Source organism: Oncorhynchus nerka, linkage group LG28, assembly GCF_034236695.1.
Source record: "Oncorhynchus nerka isolate Pitt River linkage group LG28, Oner_Uvic_2.0, whole genome shotgun sequence".
Taxonomy (NCBI): domain Eukaryota; kingdom Metazoa; phylum Chordata; class Actinopteri; order Salmoniformes; family Salmonidae; genus Oncorhynchus; species Oncorhynchus nerka.
Window position 1 is genome coordinate 49,678,492 of NC_088423.1, and position 14,635 is coordinate 49,693,126.

General features: G+C 39.9%; 1 long non-coding RNA gene across 1 annotated transcript; it reads left to right on the forward strand.

Annotated features, from left to right (window-relative positions):
• Positions 1 to 8,994: 8,994 nt before the first annotated feature.
• LOC135565527 (uncharacterized) lies at positions 8,995 to 14,001 on the forward strand. Its single transcript, XR_010461641.1, has 4 exons — positions 8,995 to 12,160; positions 12,584 to 12,993; positions 13,110 to 13,182; positions 13,604 to 14,001. It is a non-coding gene; the product is annotated as an uncharacterized LOC135565527 (long non-coding RNA).
• The last annotated feature ends 634 nt before the right edge of the window (positions 14,002 to 14,635 follow it).

A 14,635-nucleotide genomic window follows, 5' to 3' on the forward strand; every position in this document is an offset into this window, starting at 1 on the left:
CGTGGAAATTGTTTCTCATGGTCTGAGAGTCTTTAGGTGCCTTCTGGCAAACCCCAAGTGGGCTGTCATGTGCCTTTTACTGAGGAGTAGCTTCCTTCTGGCCAATCTACCATAAAGGCCTGATTGGTGGAGTGCTGCACAGATAGTTGTCCTTCTGGAAGTTGTTCCCATCTCAACAGAGGAACTCTAGAGCTCTGTCAGAGTGGCCATCAGGTTCTTGGTCACCTCCCTGACCAAGGGCCCCACCCCCCCCGATTGCTCAGTTTGGATGGGCAGCAATCTCTAGGAAGAGTTTTGGTGGTTCCAAACTTCTTCCATTTAAGAATGATGGAGGCCACTGTATTTTTGGGGATCTTCAATGCTGCAGACATTTTTTGGTACCCTTCCCCAGATCTGTGCCTTGACTAAGTCCTGTCTTGAAGCTCTACGGACAATTCCTTCGACCTCATTGCTTGTTTTTTTCTCTGACATGCACTGTCAACTGTGGAACCTTATATACTGTAGACAGGTGTGCCTTTCCAAATCATGTCCAATCAAATGAATTTACCAGAGGTGGACTCAAATCAAGTTGTAGAAACGTTGTAGAAACATCTCAAAATGATGGAAACTGGATGCACCTGAGCTCAATTTCGAGTCTCATTTCAAAAGGTCTGAATTCTTACTGTATTTACTGTATTTAAATAAGGTATTTCTGTTTTTATGTACTATATTTTCAAAAAATGTCCCAAAAACTTTTTTAGCTTTGTCATTATGGGGTATTGTGTGTAGATTTGTGAGTATTTTTATTTATTTAATCCATTTTAGAATAAGGCTGTAATTTAACAAAATGTGTAAAAGGTCAAGGGGTCTGAATACTTCCCGAAGATACTGTAAATTGTAGTCAGCAGCACAGTTAGTAACTAATCCTCTAGTTAACATGCAAACAGCCTAACTTGCTCTGCTAGCGTGAGTAAAATGGCCAGTGAAGTGTTCTCTCATTTGTGTCTGGAAGTAGCTAGCAAGCTTGCCAACTTTAGCCACTTGGGTGCGTGACTGCAGTTGTGAGGAATTCTTGGATCAACCCTACTCCTCGGCCAGAATGTCCAGTGTCAATAGTGCAGTGTGTGCTCTGAATTTACGAACAGATTGTCTGACAATGCTCTGAATTTAGGAATGACCCAGAGTGCACTCTGACACACTGGAAGCAATTTACGACCGCACCCTTAGTTGTCAATCAAATGTATTTTGGCATCGATCAAATGGGAGGGCAGGCAGGAAAGTTCCCATTCAGTTGTCAAAACGTGGGTTGGGACAAGCATGCACTGGCAGGTAAGCTGTAGAAGGACGAGCAGGTTATTATTCCCCATCGCGCTTTCAGTGCCATTTTTGACAGCCAACTAGCTGAACAAATTTGAAAGGGTTTATCTAATGTTCCCTCGTTTGATTTTTTGCTCATTCCGTTCTGGCTAGCATTAGTTGTCGATTTTGTTGTTGATGTGGATAACTGAGGGAGAGAGAGCCTACCTTTTCATGTTTTTTTTAATCAATAGGACCGTGAAGTTCCCACATGTAAGAGGACTCCCGTGGTATTTACCAGAGGTGGGACCAAGTCATTGTTGTACAAGTCACAAGTAAGTCTCAAGTCTTAGCACTCAAGTCCCAAGTCAAGACAGGCAAGTCTGAGTCAAGTGTCAAATCAAGACCGACAAGTCTCAAGTCAAGTCTCAAGTCCTAAACTTTGAGTTTCGAGTTCTAAATAAGTCATAATGTGCTCTTCACCAAATGTAATACCATTTCATATTTGTAACAATAGTTAGTATATTAGTAATAGATAGTATATTACATTCACGCAAATCATGAATGCTTTAAAAAATATATATATTTATTACTTTCCAAATAAACTTTACATTTCCATGGAAATACATGGGTAGCCTTGAGAAAACCCCCCCTTAGCGATCAACTATCAAGGATCTGGGGCCAATCAGGCGATGTAGGCTTGTACACAATCGCCCAACCTTAAACCACACACACACCCTCTCTGTGTGTGGTCACAGTAGGATAACGTATGTCAATGGTTTTAGGAACAACAGTAACATCAGGCAGGATTTAGGCTACCAACTGCCTAGCCAGTTGTAGCTCAATCTTGGGTGCAATGATCACATTCCCGCACCGACTGACTGTGTGGAGGCTCATTGATTTAACGTTACATTAACCTACATGCTACAATAGCAAAGTTATAAATGATATAACGTTAGCTGTCGGCTATATTAGCCACGTCTTACCGTTCTTTGTGCAGCTTCAAATGTCAAACAAAGTTGGAAGTTGTTGTGCCTCCGTCTGTCGTTTTCTTCCCGCGTGTTTTGCAAGTTGCAATCCGTTCTTTGTTGATACAGCGTAGTCTTTATAAACAAAAATAATAATTTTGGGTATCATCTTTCCAAGAGCTCCATCTAAATTCACCTGTTGACGTTCCTCTGCACTACCACGCGCAACTTTTCCGCAGCTGGCACAATTTGATTGGCTGCTGTCCGATTTAAACTGTAATTCGTTAACCTCTTCAACCTATGGGGGCGCTATGTCATTATTGGATAAAAAAACGTGCCCGTTTTAAGCGCAATAGTTTGTCACGAAAAGATGCTCGACTATGCATATAATTGGCAGCTTTGGAAAGAAAACACTCTGACGTTTTCAAAACTGCAAAGATATTATCTGTGAGTGCCCCAGAACTGATGCTACAGGCGAAACCAAGATGAAACATCAAACAGGAAATGAGCTGAATTTTTGAAGCTCTGTTTTACTATCGTCTCCTTATATGGCTGTGAATGTGCTGTGAACGAGCTTATGCTCTCTGCCGTTCGTCCAAGATGTCTGCAGCATTGTGACGTATTTGTAGGCATATCATTGGAAGATTGGCCATAAGAGACTACATTTGCCAGGTGTCCGCCTGGTGTCCTTTGTCTAAATTGGTGCGCAATTCTCAGTAGCACTCATTTTACCATGCGATACAGAGGGAGAAGCACACTTCCAGGAACAATACATCATTGAAGAGATATGTAGAAAAACACCTTGAGGATTGATTCTAAACAACGTTTGCCATGTTTCAGTCGATATTATGGAGTTATTTTGGAAAAAGTTTGGCGTTTTTATAACTGAATTTTCTGTTTTTTTGGTAGCCAAACATGACGCAGAAAACGGACCGATTTCTCCTGCACAAATAATCTTTCAGGAAAACTGAACATTTGCTATCTAACTGAGAGTCTCCTCATTGAAAACATCCGAAGTTCTTCAAAGGTAAATGATTTATTGAATGTTTTTGCTGGTTTTTGTGAAAATGTTGCCTGGTGATGCTAACGCTAAATGCTAATGCTAAATGCTAGTTTTGCTATGGTAGAGAAGCATATTTTTGAAAATCTGAGATGACAGTGTTGTTAACAAAAGGCTAAGCATGAGAGCTAGCATATTGATTTCATTTCATTTGCGATTTTCATGAATAGTTAACGTTGCGTCATGGTAATGGGCTTGAGGCTGTAGTCATGATCCCGGATCCGGGTTGGCTCGACGCAAGAAGTTAAATGAAGAGTTTATTCTTTTTTTAATAGCATTATTTTTAATATTGGGCTTGGGGAGGGTATCAAGTCAGTTTGAGTCAAAGGGCTCAAGTCCAAGTTAAGTCACGAGTCATTGGTGTTAAAGTCAAAGTCGAGTTGCAAGTCATCATATTTGTGACTCAAGTCTGACTCGAGTCCAAGTCATGTGACTCGAGTCCACACCTCTGGTATTTACATATTTGCAGAAATACATTCTGGTGTATTTTGTGAATGCATTCTAATTATCTAAAGTCTGCTGTTGCTACTGCCTGTAAACACACAGTCCAGTTCAAAGTGTATGATGCTAGGCCCATGTGGCAAATGGCTTATTTGCATAAATGCCTGCTGTAGCTCTGATTGGATATGGCGCACTGGTCTGCGTAAACTCCGGTCCTGGACAAGACAGATGTTTTTATTCGGTTTTATTTATTGCAGCGTCTACTACTTGTCCAAACGCACGCATGGTCGCTTTCCCACTCTGTATTGCTGTAGAATTTTCACAAATTCCTTACTATACATCATTCCCAAGCATTCTATGAATTTATGAAAACATGAAAATGACCATATCTAAACGCTGGCTTGTCAGAAAATGGTGTCATATTCTTCTTGGTGGTGTATATGAGCAGATTTTTTATAACATTTCATGTTGTTATAATGCTGTCAGTTCCACTTTAAGTCCCCTATTAACTGAGGTGAATGAAGCTACAGCAACAAGGTGATAATGACTTGAGTCAATTTTGCTTGTTTTTGCTGTTCTCCAAATTGCATGTAATAGCTTTTAAACTGTGTAGAAATGCAGTAAATGAGCTTCAATTTAAAAATATATCCTTGGAAGATTGTCACTTTGCCATACCCTAAATTTAGCTGAAATGACGCCCCTGATATGAGTAATAAAGTATGGTCACAGTTCATTTGCTCTGTTAAACCTACTCTTTGGAATGACTTTGATAGCAATAGTACATCTATTTAGTTCTTAAGTGGAGATCTTTCAACAATCATTCTCACGATAGCACATTGGTAATAGTCACTCACAAAGAGAAATGGAAAAAGTACCCAATTGTCATATGAGTAAAAGTATAGCTACCTTAATAGAAAATTACTCAAGTAAAAGTGAAAGTCACCCAGTAAAATACTACTTGAGTAAAAATGTTAAACAATTTGGTTTTAAATATACTGAAGTATCAAAAGTACATGTATTTGATAAAATATACTTAAGTATCAAAAGTAAAAGTATAAATCACTTCAAATTCCTTATATTAAGCAAACTAGAATGCCCAATTTTCTTTTTTTAAAATGTATAGCCAGGGTCACACTCCAACACTCAGATATTATTTTACAAAAGATGCATTTGTGTTTAGTGAGTACGCCAGAACGTAGGCAGTAGGGATGACCACTTGTTATCTTGATAAGTGCGTGAATTTCACAATATTCCTGGTCTGCTAAGCATTCAAAATGTAATGAGTACTTTTCAGTGTCAGAGAAGTGTATGTGTAAAAAGTACATAATTCTCTTTAGGAATCTAGTGAAGTAAAAGTAAAAGTTGTCAAAAATATAAATAGTAAAATAAAGTACAGATAGCCCAAAAAATGACTTAAGTAGTATTTAAAGCATGTTTTACTTAAGTTTAAGTACTTTACACTACTGCTGACAAATTTCAAAACTAAGCAGGCTGGGCTTGGTTAGAACCTTGGAACGGAGACCAAAGGGGATCTGGGCTTCCATGACTAAACCAAAGCAAGGTCAAAAAGATATACATACATTTACAAGATGTATGTAAATGTATAATCAATAAATCATATGCTTCTCTGAGGAAATTTTCTGAACCATTTAGCTCAACCCACTGTTCCTGGCATAGATTTACATTTTGTCTGGCTGAGAGTAATCAACTTTTTACATTCCTGTTTCACTATGCAAATTGTTTCCATCATCACAATGTGACACGTACTGACCAAGGAGCAGAGTGGGAAATGGACAAAGCATAATGTAGGCAGACTTTTGAGAGGATGATTTTACTGATTCAGGTTCCTCAATAGTTCCCGCTGTCACATTTTATTTCACTAAGACATACAGCTCTGTGCTGATATACTTTGTGAATTGTAGCACATTCATCCGATGGAGTTGCTATTGTGGTATAGGCAGTGGGCCATGGATGACAGAGTAGGAACAACGAGGATATCAATTAGAGCAGAAAGCCTCGCCCACCTTTGTCCCTCAATACTCCATACACTCCAACACATGGGCCCCGTTAACAGTAGAGTGCTGCTCCACCACCGCCATCCCCCAACGAGAGATCATCAAATGATTAAAATTGAAAAGGAAAGACTGGCTTCACACCCCATTTAGCACGATGCAAAGATAAATCACATTGGTATAAACTCACATTTCCAGGCCGGAAGCTTTAGAATGGTTCTTCAACTCAATGCATCCTCTCACTTTCCTTTCCCATATGTGATTTTATCCTGGGAATTATTATCTTTCTTCATAATTGCTGGTGTTCTCATTTTTGGTCTGTAAATTTTTTAGTTTAAAACGTTGTGATTGCTACATGTCGCTGCCAATCATCGATGGAACAATGAGGGTGAAACAGGGTAGAGGCGTTAGCGTACAATGTCAATTACTGCCCTAACATGCTGACCAGACCGGACATGTCGCGTGCACGAGCGTCGCAAAATACATTTAGAAATCCTTGTTATTCAATTATTGCATCCACATTGCTCGAGCTTGCCAACGAGCGTCTGTGACGCCAAGGGCTAAAATAGAAGTCATTCCTATTTCTGATGCAGATCACGCTGCAAGTCCTGCCTCTCCCATCTCTTCAATGGTTATACCCACGTGGGTGAATGAAAGACGAACTGTTTTGCCGGTAGTCGTGGTAATACAATGAAAGTTTAGATGCGATCACCATATAAGTTAAACGATGAAAAAGCCTGGAAGGAGGAGAGATGACTAGAAACGATTCGGTTGGCCGTTTATGTGTGGATTAATTGTCTGAGTAGAGGTCCTCGTGCATATCAGGTAAAATAACAACTCAATGTTTATATCCCAGGACAAATTAACTAGCAACAGCAAGCTAGCTAAATAGGACAAATTGACTAGCAGGAGCAAGCTAACTAGCTAAATTGTCATACATGTTTAATGCTTTTCGACCTGTCCCCAAATTAATGTTGTTGGTTCAGAGTTTTTATATATGTTTTGATATTTTAACCTATGTGTCGTGATCGCGTTTGGTGTGGGGGGTAAAATACATTTATGCACGATAGCGCACGATGGCGCACGCGCGCATCCGGTTTGGTTCCATGTTAGTACTCTCTCCACTTTCTCTCTGCAAAATACTGGTAAATTACAATGGTTCCTCCTTTAAAAGTTGTGTCATACTGCAGCACATCTTGCGGGCTGCTGCAGCATTTTGTGGCATGTTATTTATTTGTCAGCCATTTTTTTCTGTTAATGCGAGTTAGTGCTAGTTTGACCACCAGAGGGCATCTTTGAGAAGCATTTGATAGTCTTCCATATTGGCATTACCAGAGATTTTTTATTTTATTTTGAAATAACATAGTATATAGGGTTGATTTTAATTAATTTGTCTTAATTAATTTGATTAATATTATGGTGTTTCTATTCCAAGTAAAATGAAAATTGAAACCCTCAGGGAAATATGGCGCCGTACAAAGTGATGGTCGGGAATAGGCTACAGCATAAGAGGATTGGAGGACTATCTAAGGGGCATAACATTTCCACACCCTAATTGTAGTGTAACCGAACTTTCAGTTGAGCATACTTGCTCTTTGCCTTCTCTACTTCTCTGCCGGAAGTTGATGCTGTTGCTATGCAACCTCTTGCTCGCAAGTTATCATAACAAATTATTAGTTAGACATTTTTCGACTATGGGAATGTTCTTAAATTCTCAAGCATCCAAGCTAACGTTGGCTAGCTTGTTAGCTACTTCCAGACACAAATTAGACCACTCTGTGTCCGGAACCTCCTGCAACGTTCCACAGTCCGGAACCTCCTGCGACGGTCAAAGGTTCGGAGAGTCCAGGCACGGCGGCCAGTCCCGCTCCATGGCAGGAGCCTTCCTCCGCACCGGTGCCCAGTCCATGCACGGTGCCCAGTCCAGTTCCATGGCAGGAGCCTTCCTCTGCGCCGGTGCCCAGACCAGGCACGTTCAGCCCGGCGCCATGGCCGGATCTGGGGTCTGGGCGGGGGCTACGACCAGGTTTTGCGGCCACCTTTGGGGGGGGGGGGGGGGTACTCTCACGCCCTTGGTTCTCTATGGTATAGTAAGTCAGGGCGTGACTAGGGGGTGTTCTAGGTTTATTATTTCTTTATTTCTATGTTGGTGCTCTTGGTACGGTTCCCAATTAGAGGCAGCTGAGGTTTGTCGTCTCTAATTTGGGATCATACTTAAGGGTTCCCTGTTTCCACCTCCTGTGTGGGATATTGTTTTGAGTTAGTGCATGTTGCACCTCTGATGTCACGGTTCGTTGTTTGTTTCTTTTTGTTTGGAAATTTCGCTTAAATAAATATGTGGAACTTTAATCACGCTGCACCTTGGTCTGTCTCGCCACACATCCGTGACACTCTGACCATTTTACTCACTCTAGCAGAACTGGTTAGGCAGTTTTTTGTGTTAACCAGAGCGTTGGTGACTGTAACTGTGCTGCTGGAAACAATTTAATTACGCTTTTTTACAGATGTTTACTGACACCGGCCATATTCAACAGGTGTTGAGCGCTTGTAAATTCATTATTCTGTGCTCTGGTACACTCAGACGAGAGTGCTCTGAAATCGGAGTAGATAGCCAGAGCGAATATACGAAAGTACCCGAATGTCCATTGAGAATGCACATGACTATACCATTTAGCTAAGAATGACGGGAATAATCAAGTCAATAAACATTGGGTAGTTAGATAGCCTATAGTTAATATACTGGCAAGTTTGATGTATAACTACTAACGTTAGGTAGATAGCTAACATACCGGTACATACTGCTGTAATGATATGCTATGTGGTTCATAAGGACAGCGTAGCTAACAAAATGTCAGCTAACATAACGTGTAAGGTAACTTATTTAAAAAGTAATTACTTTATTATATTGAGTAGCAAGCTACCACGAGGACGCTCTCTATCGACTGCGGCTTGAACATGCTTTTGGTACACAGTCGATAGCTTTTGGTACACAGTCGATAGCGAGCTGAACTTCGGGCAAGAATGTTGAGGATTCAAAATGTGCTCCCTGCTTGTTTCATTTGAAGTCGTGCACAATTATCAGTTTATTATTTGGTTTATATTTCCCATTCATTGTCAGTTAGAGATACAGTAGTGCTTTGGGACCCAAAAGCATAATCAGTGCTCTAACTCCCCCTCAGTCGGGCAAATCTGGTCTGTGATAGGAGGGGGGGGTTCACACCTAGCTCTACTATTAGACTATTCTTTAGTAAAGGATGAATAGTCTATTGTTCAGCTATTAGTTCCCCTCCCCAACTTGCAACAAATTGTTGTTACTCCCATCTCTTTCCTCGCCCTCTTCCACACGCCATTCTCCGGCCGAGTGGCTTGCTTGTGGGCGTTCTGGCATGATATGGCAGCACCTTCGGTTTTATGTCAAGAATTCTGCATAGCATATTTGTATGAAGGTCTGGTTATTCACAGGAAAATTATTATATACTATGGAGGTACTTTTGTGTCTTTTTGTCGAGAGCAAAACTTTTTTTTTTTCAATCAAAAATAATTGTTCTGAAAGCAAAAACGAGGCAATCAAATATTTTGTAATAGAGCTCAACACTTTATGCATTTTATTCCCCAAAATTATTTTGAGAAGAAAAAATGTATTTGTAAACAAAAATTTAATTTCGCTATCAACCACCCTCCATTTTGGCAATTTCTTGAGTGTTTTGCTACAACCAATACTGTTCAGCCTTTCTTTCCGACACAAAGGACGTCATAGCGGACACCTACGAAGGACTGTGTCATGATGGCATCTCAGGTAAGCAGCACTGGGCGATATTCCGTCTAACTTCTACATAGCTAGTAGTTAGCTCCTAAGATGCAGTGTCGGTTCATAACTTCTTATGGCTGCAGGGGCAGTATTGAGTAGCTTGGATGAGAGGTGCCCATAGTAAACGGCCTGCTCCTCATTCATAGTTGCTAATATTTGCATAGTATTAGCAGTATTGGATAGAAAACACTCTGAAGTTTCTAAAACAGTTTGAATTATGTCTGTGAGTATAACAGAACTCATATTGCAGGCAAAAACCTGAGAAATTTGTTTGGATTTTTTCTGGGGGTGGCAGATTTTCAACCAAGCTCTCATTGAAATTACAGCGAGATATGGATGAGTTTTCACTTCCTACGCCTTCCACTAGATGTCAACAGTCAATAGAACTTTGTCTGATGACTCTAATCTGAAGGGGGGTCGAATGAGACAGGAAATAGTCACCACTGCCACGAGTTGACCATGCTTTCACCTTGCGCGTTCACACGGGAAGGACCTGCGTTCCACCACTCATCTGAAGTCATTCTAATTCTCTGCTTGGAACGTAATTCAAGATGTATGTAAACAACATTCTAAAGATTGATTCAGTACATCGTTTGACATGTTTCTACTGACTGTTACAGAACTTTTGGGCATTTCGTCACGTTATAGTGGACGCGCTTTGTGAATTTTAAATTGTTTACCAAACGCGCTAACCAAAGTAGGTAATTGGACATAAATAACGGACATTTTCGAAAAAATCAAGCATTTATTGTGGACCTGAGATTCCTAGGACTGCATTCTGATGAAGTTCATCAAAGGTAAGGAAACATTTAACATGTATTTTCTGGTTTCTGTTGACTCCAACATGGCGGCTAATTTGGCTATTGTTCTGAGCTCCGTCTCAGATTATTCCATGGGTTGCTTTTTCCGTAATGTTTTTTTTCAATCTGACACAGCGGTTGCATTAAGGAGAGGTATATCTATAATTCCATGTGTATAACTTGTATTATCATCTACATTTATGATGAGTATTTCTGTTGAAACGATGTGGCTATGCAAAATCACTTGATGTTTTTGGAACTAGTGAATGTAATGCGCCAATGTAAACTCAGATTTGTTTTATATAAATATGAACTTTATCAAACAAAACATGCATGTATTGTGTAACATGAAGTCCTATGAGTGTCATCTGATGAAGATAATTCAAGGTTAGTGATTAATTTTATCTCTATTTCTGCTTTTTGTGACTGCTATATTTGTCTGGAAAATGGCTGTGTTTATTGTGGTTTGGTGGAGACCTAACATAATCGTTTGTAGAGCTTTCGCTGAAAAGCCTATTTGAAATCGGACACTTTGGTGGGATTAACAACAAGATTAACTTTAAAATGATATAAAACACATGTATGTTTTAGGAACTGTAATTATGAGATTTCTGTGGTTTGAATTTGGCGCCCTCTATTTTCACTGGTAGTTGTCATATCGATCCCGGTAGTGAGATTGCAGCCATAACAAGATAACATTCTACTATATTACATACATACATACATACATACATACATACATACATACATACATACATACATACATACATACATACATACATACATACCGTAGAATGATAAATCATGCAATTATTATTCTCAAGCTAACCAAAAACATTTTGCTATGAACACCTGTTCTCACCATTTTCAGTTGAATTCATCAAACATTCTTTCATGGCAGCTCATAAGCAGGCCATGTCCTATTTGTTTCTTAGTCGAAATATAATCATTTTGCATGAAAGTATAACGGTTAGCTTTTTTTACAGAAGGATGAAAGAACACAATATGTCTGTCGGGGGAATGCTATTCTGATATGTCAGATGAAGAGTTAGACCAGAAAGTCAGGGCCATTAAGGCAAGGATGCCCCATCCAGGCTTTAGAATGGTCAAAGGAAGTCTCCAAGCAATGGGCCATCGTGTACAATGGCGAAGAGTTAGGGAGTCTCTGCAGAGTGTAGATGGTGCAGGTATCGTTGCCAGAATGATCCAGCTTCGTTGCATTGCTCTGCAAAAATACTCTGTACCTGCTCCCCTGTCTCTCGTCCACATTGATACAAATCATACATTGATAAGGTACTAGATGTATAATGTCTCCATCAAATCTTAGAAGTAAACTTTTTTTGTTCTTTCTTATTTGTAGAAAATATCAACTGGTAGTACATAAATAATGAAGCAGGTTAATAGGTTAAACATTTCACTTTTCATTCCAATGCTTTTTTCAAGATACAACATTGTCATATTTGGCAGTATAGATGGATTTTCAAGGAAGGTAAGTATATTATTTTGTATGCATATTGCATATTTCCCATCACCTAATGAACAACCATAATACCAGTCTGGTGTTAAGCTTTCTGTGCTGTATTGATGTGTCCTACAAATGACATCTCCTGCTTTAGATTGAATGGTCATATCTCAGTTATTGTTTTCATATCTACAAAAAAATAAGCTATTTTCTTTACTTTCAGAGTGAGAGCTGATCAAGGGGTCGAAAATGTCAATATTGCCAGATGTATGTTCACTGTCCGAGGAACAGGCTATGGAAGCTTTACTGCTGGCAAAAGTGTCCTTAACCAAAGGTAATTAAACTGTTCTGTGTTCTTTTTCTCTCTTCCTCTCTGCCTGTCTTGTTGTACATGGAACCTGTCTCACATGCATTCATTGAAGATGTCAGCTGCTAATTTTCAGATTTACACCACATAAACATAGCCATTTTCACTGGACTATCAAGCCCTGTTGCTGCCAAGTCATGATTTCCCTTGGGGGTTAGCCTTGCAATAACCAAGTGGTGAGACACATAGCCCTCTATATTTAACTGTTTCAGGTACACTCGGATAGGTGTATGCATCACATACAGTCAGTAACCACTCACAGAGGCACACACAACTTGCATTTCTATAACTTCGGACCCACCTCAGTGATCACTATTCATGGAGGAAGACCACAGGACCACATAGATTAGCCCCCCCCCCCACACAAATCCTTTTCTTTCTCTCTGTTAGAGTGGAACGCTTATGGACAGATGTTTGGAGTGCTGTGACATGTCAGTACTACAACTTTCTGCACAGTTTGGAGGAAGAAGGCTACCTTGACCTGTCAAATTCTATCCACCTCTTCTGTGTGGGATATGTGTTCCTACCTTGTCTGCGGGCAGATCTGCAGTGTTTCACAGAGAGTTGGAATAATCCCCCTTTAAGTACAGAGGTCAACCTGACACCTCACCAGCTGTTGCCTTAGCACTACACAACTGATTCAAATGATCAAGTCATCATCAAGCTTCAAGTGGTATTTATGTATTCATTTGTGATCTGGTAATGTAAAAGTCTAATAATGACATTATCTTCTATTTTTTGTCCTCATGTGTCTGTTTTTCAGCATAAAGTACTCTGTAGTCACTTAGTGTGGACACCAGGTGAGACTACACACACAGATTCCTGTTGAACACAGTTTCTTTAACTACCTTATTTTCTCGGTAACAGTCTCTCTCCTTCACTTCATCCCTCTCCCCCTTCTCCCTAAATCCTCTAGGTTATATCAGCTGTGTTGGTGAACCCCTCCCGCATCTGAACTGTCTGACACAGAGTGCACAGCATGATCATAGGTGAGAGGTCAATTGGTCGGGTCAACGGGAAGTATTATTAAAGAAATGCTTTACATCGAAATACAGACAGAGATGTAGTAGTCCCAGAGTTAATGATCCAAGGTCAGTTTTGCATTTCACCTCCTGATGATTATGATGACTGATCATTTTAAAAAACAACCATGTTTTTTTTTTATCATCGGGGCGGCAGGGTAGCCTAGTGCGGCAGGGTAGCGTGTTGGACTGGTAACCGGAAGGTTGCAAGTTCAAACCCCCAAGCTGACAAGGTACAAATCTGTCAATCTGCCCTTGAACAGGCAGTTAACCCACAGTTCCTAGGCCCTCATTGAAAATAAGAATTTGTTCTTAACTGACTTGCTTAGTTAAATAAAGGTTTTTAAAAAATCATGCTCTGTCTCTATCCATCTGTCACTCTCTGCAGGTATGTTTTGATGTGAGAGAGGAAGCCAGTCCCATCATCGCCACCTTACCTGCTCTTAAGATAACCTTCGGGCCGACTGGGAGCCCAAGGCTGGTTAGGAGACTGGTTAGGAGACACCTCTAGAGACACTATGTAATTGTGATGAACCGAGAGAATATTAGGATAGTACTGTAATTCATTAATCATAAGCGGTCTTCCCTGCTCGTCTATCTTACCTCATTCCTTTTCTGTCTTCTACACCTCTCTCCCCACCTCCTCTTTCATCCTCTTTGTTTTATAATACACACCATATGTACATTGAAGTACTGATTGAACTTGTATTTATAAAATGATATTACATTTATAATATTTATAATGCATGTATTGTATATTTATAACACCTGGATAATGAACTTTCAATAAAGCGTTTCACATGGTTGAAATTAACTCAATGATCTAATTGAAATACTACACCTATCCTGTGTCCTCAGATGAATGCAGATGAAGGGAGTTAGATATGAAATACTACACCTATCCTGTGTCCTCAGATGAATGCAGATGAAGGGAGTTAGATATGAAATACTACACCTATCCTGTGTCCTCAGATGAATGCAGATGAAGGGAGTTAGATATGAAATACTACACCTATCCTGTGTCCTCAGATGAATGCAGATGAAGGGAGTTAGATATGAAATACTACACCTATCCTGTGTCCTCAGATGAATGCAGATGAAGGGAGTTAGATATGAAATACTACACCTATCCTGTGTCCTCAGATGAATGCAGATGAAGGGAGTTAGATATGAAATACTACACCTATCCTGTGTCCTCAGATGAATGCAGATGAAGGGAGTTAGATATGCATAGGAGGTGTAGACTGCTGTTTTTTCTGTATATATGAATTACAAATCAGCCTTAACTTAATTCATGTTTCTAGTCTATTGCATAGTTACAATGTGTAATCATTGATGTCCCAGGAGCAGGAGTGGTAAACACAGTTGAAGTGTATAATTGTAATACATACATGCAGACACAGCATTATTGGATATGACT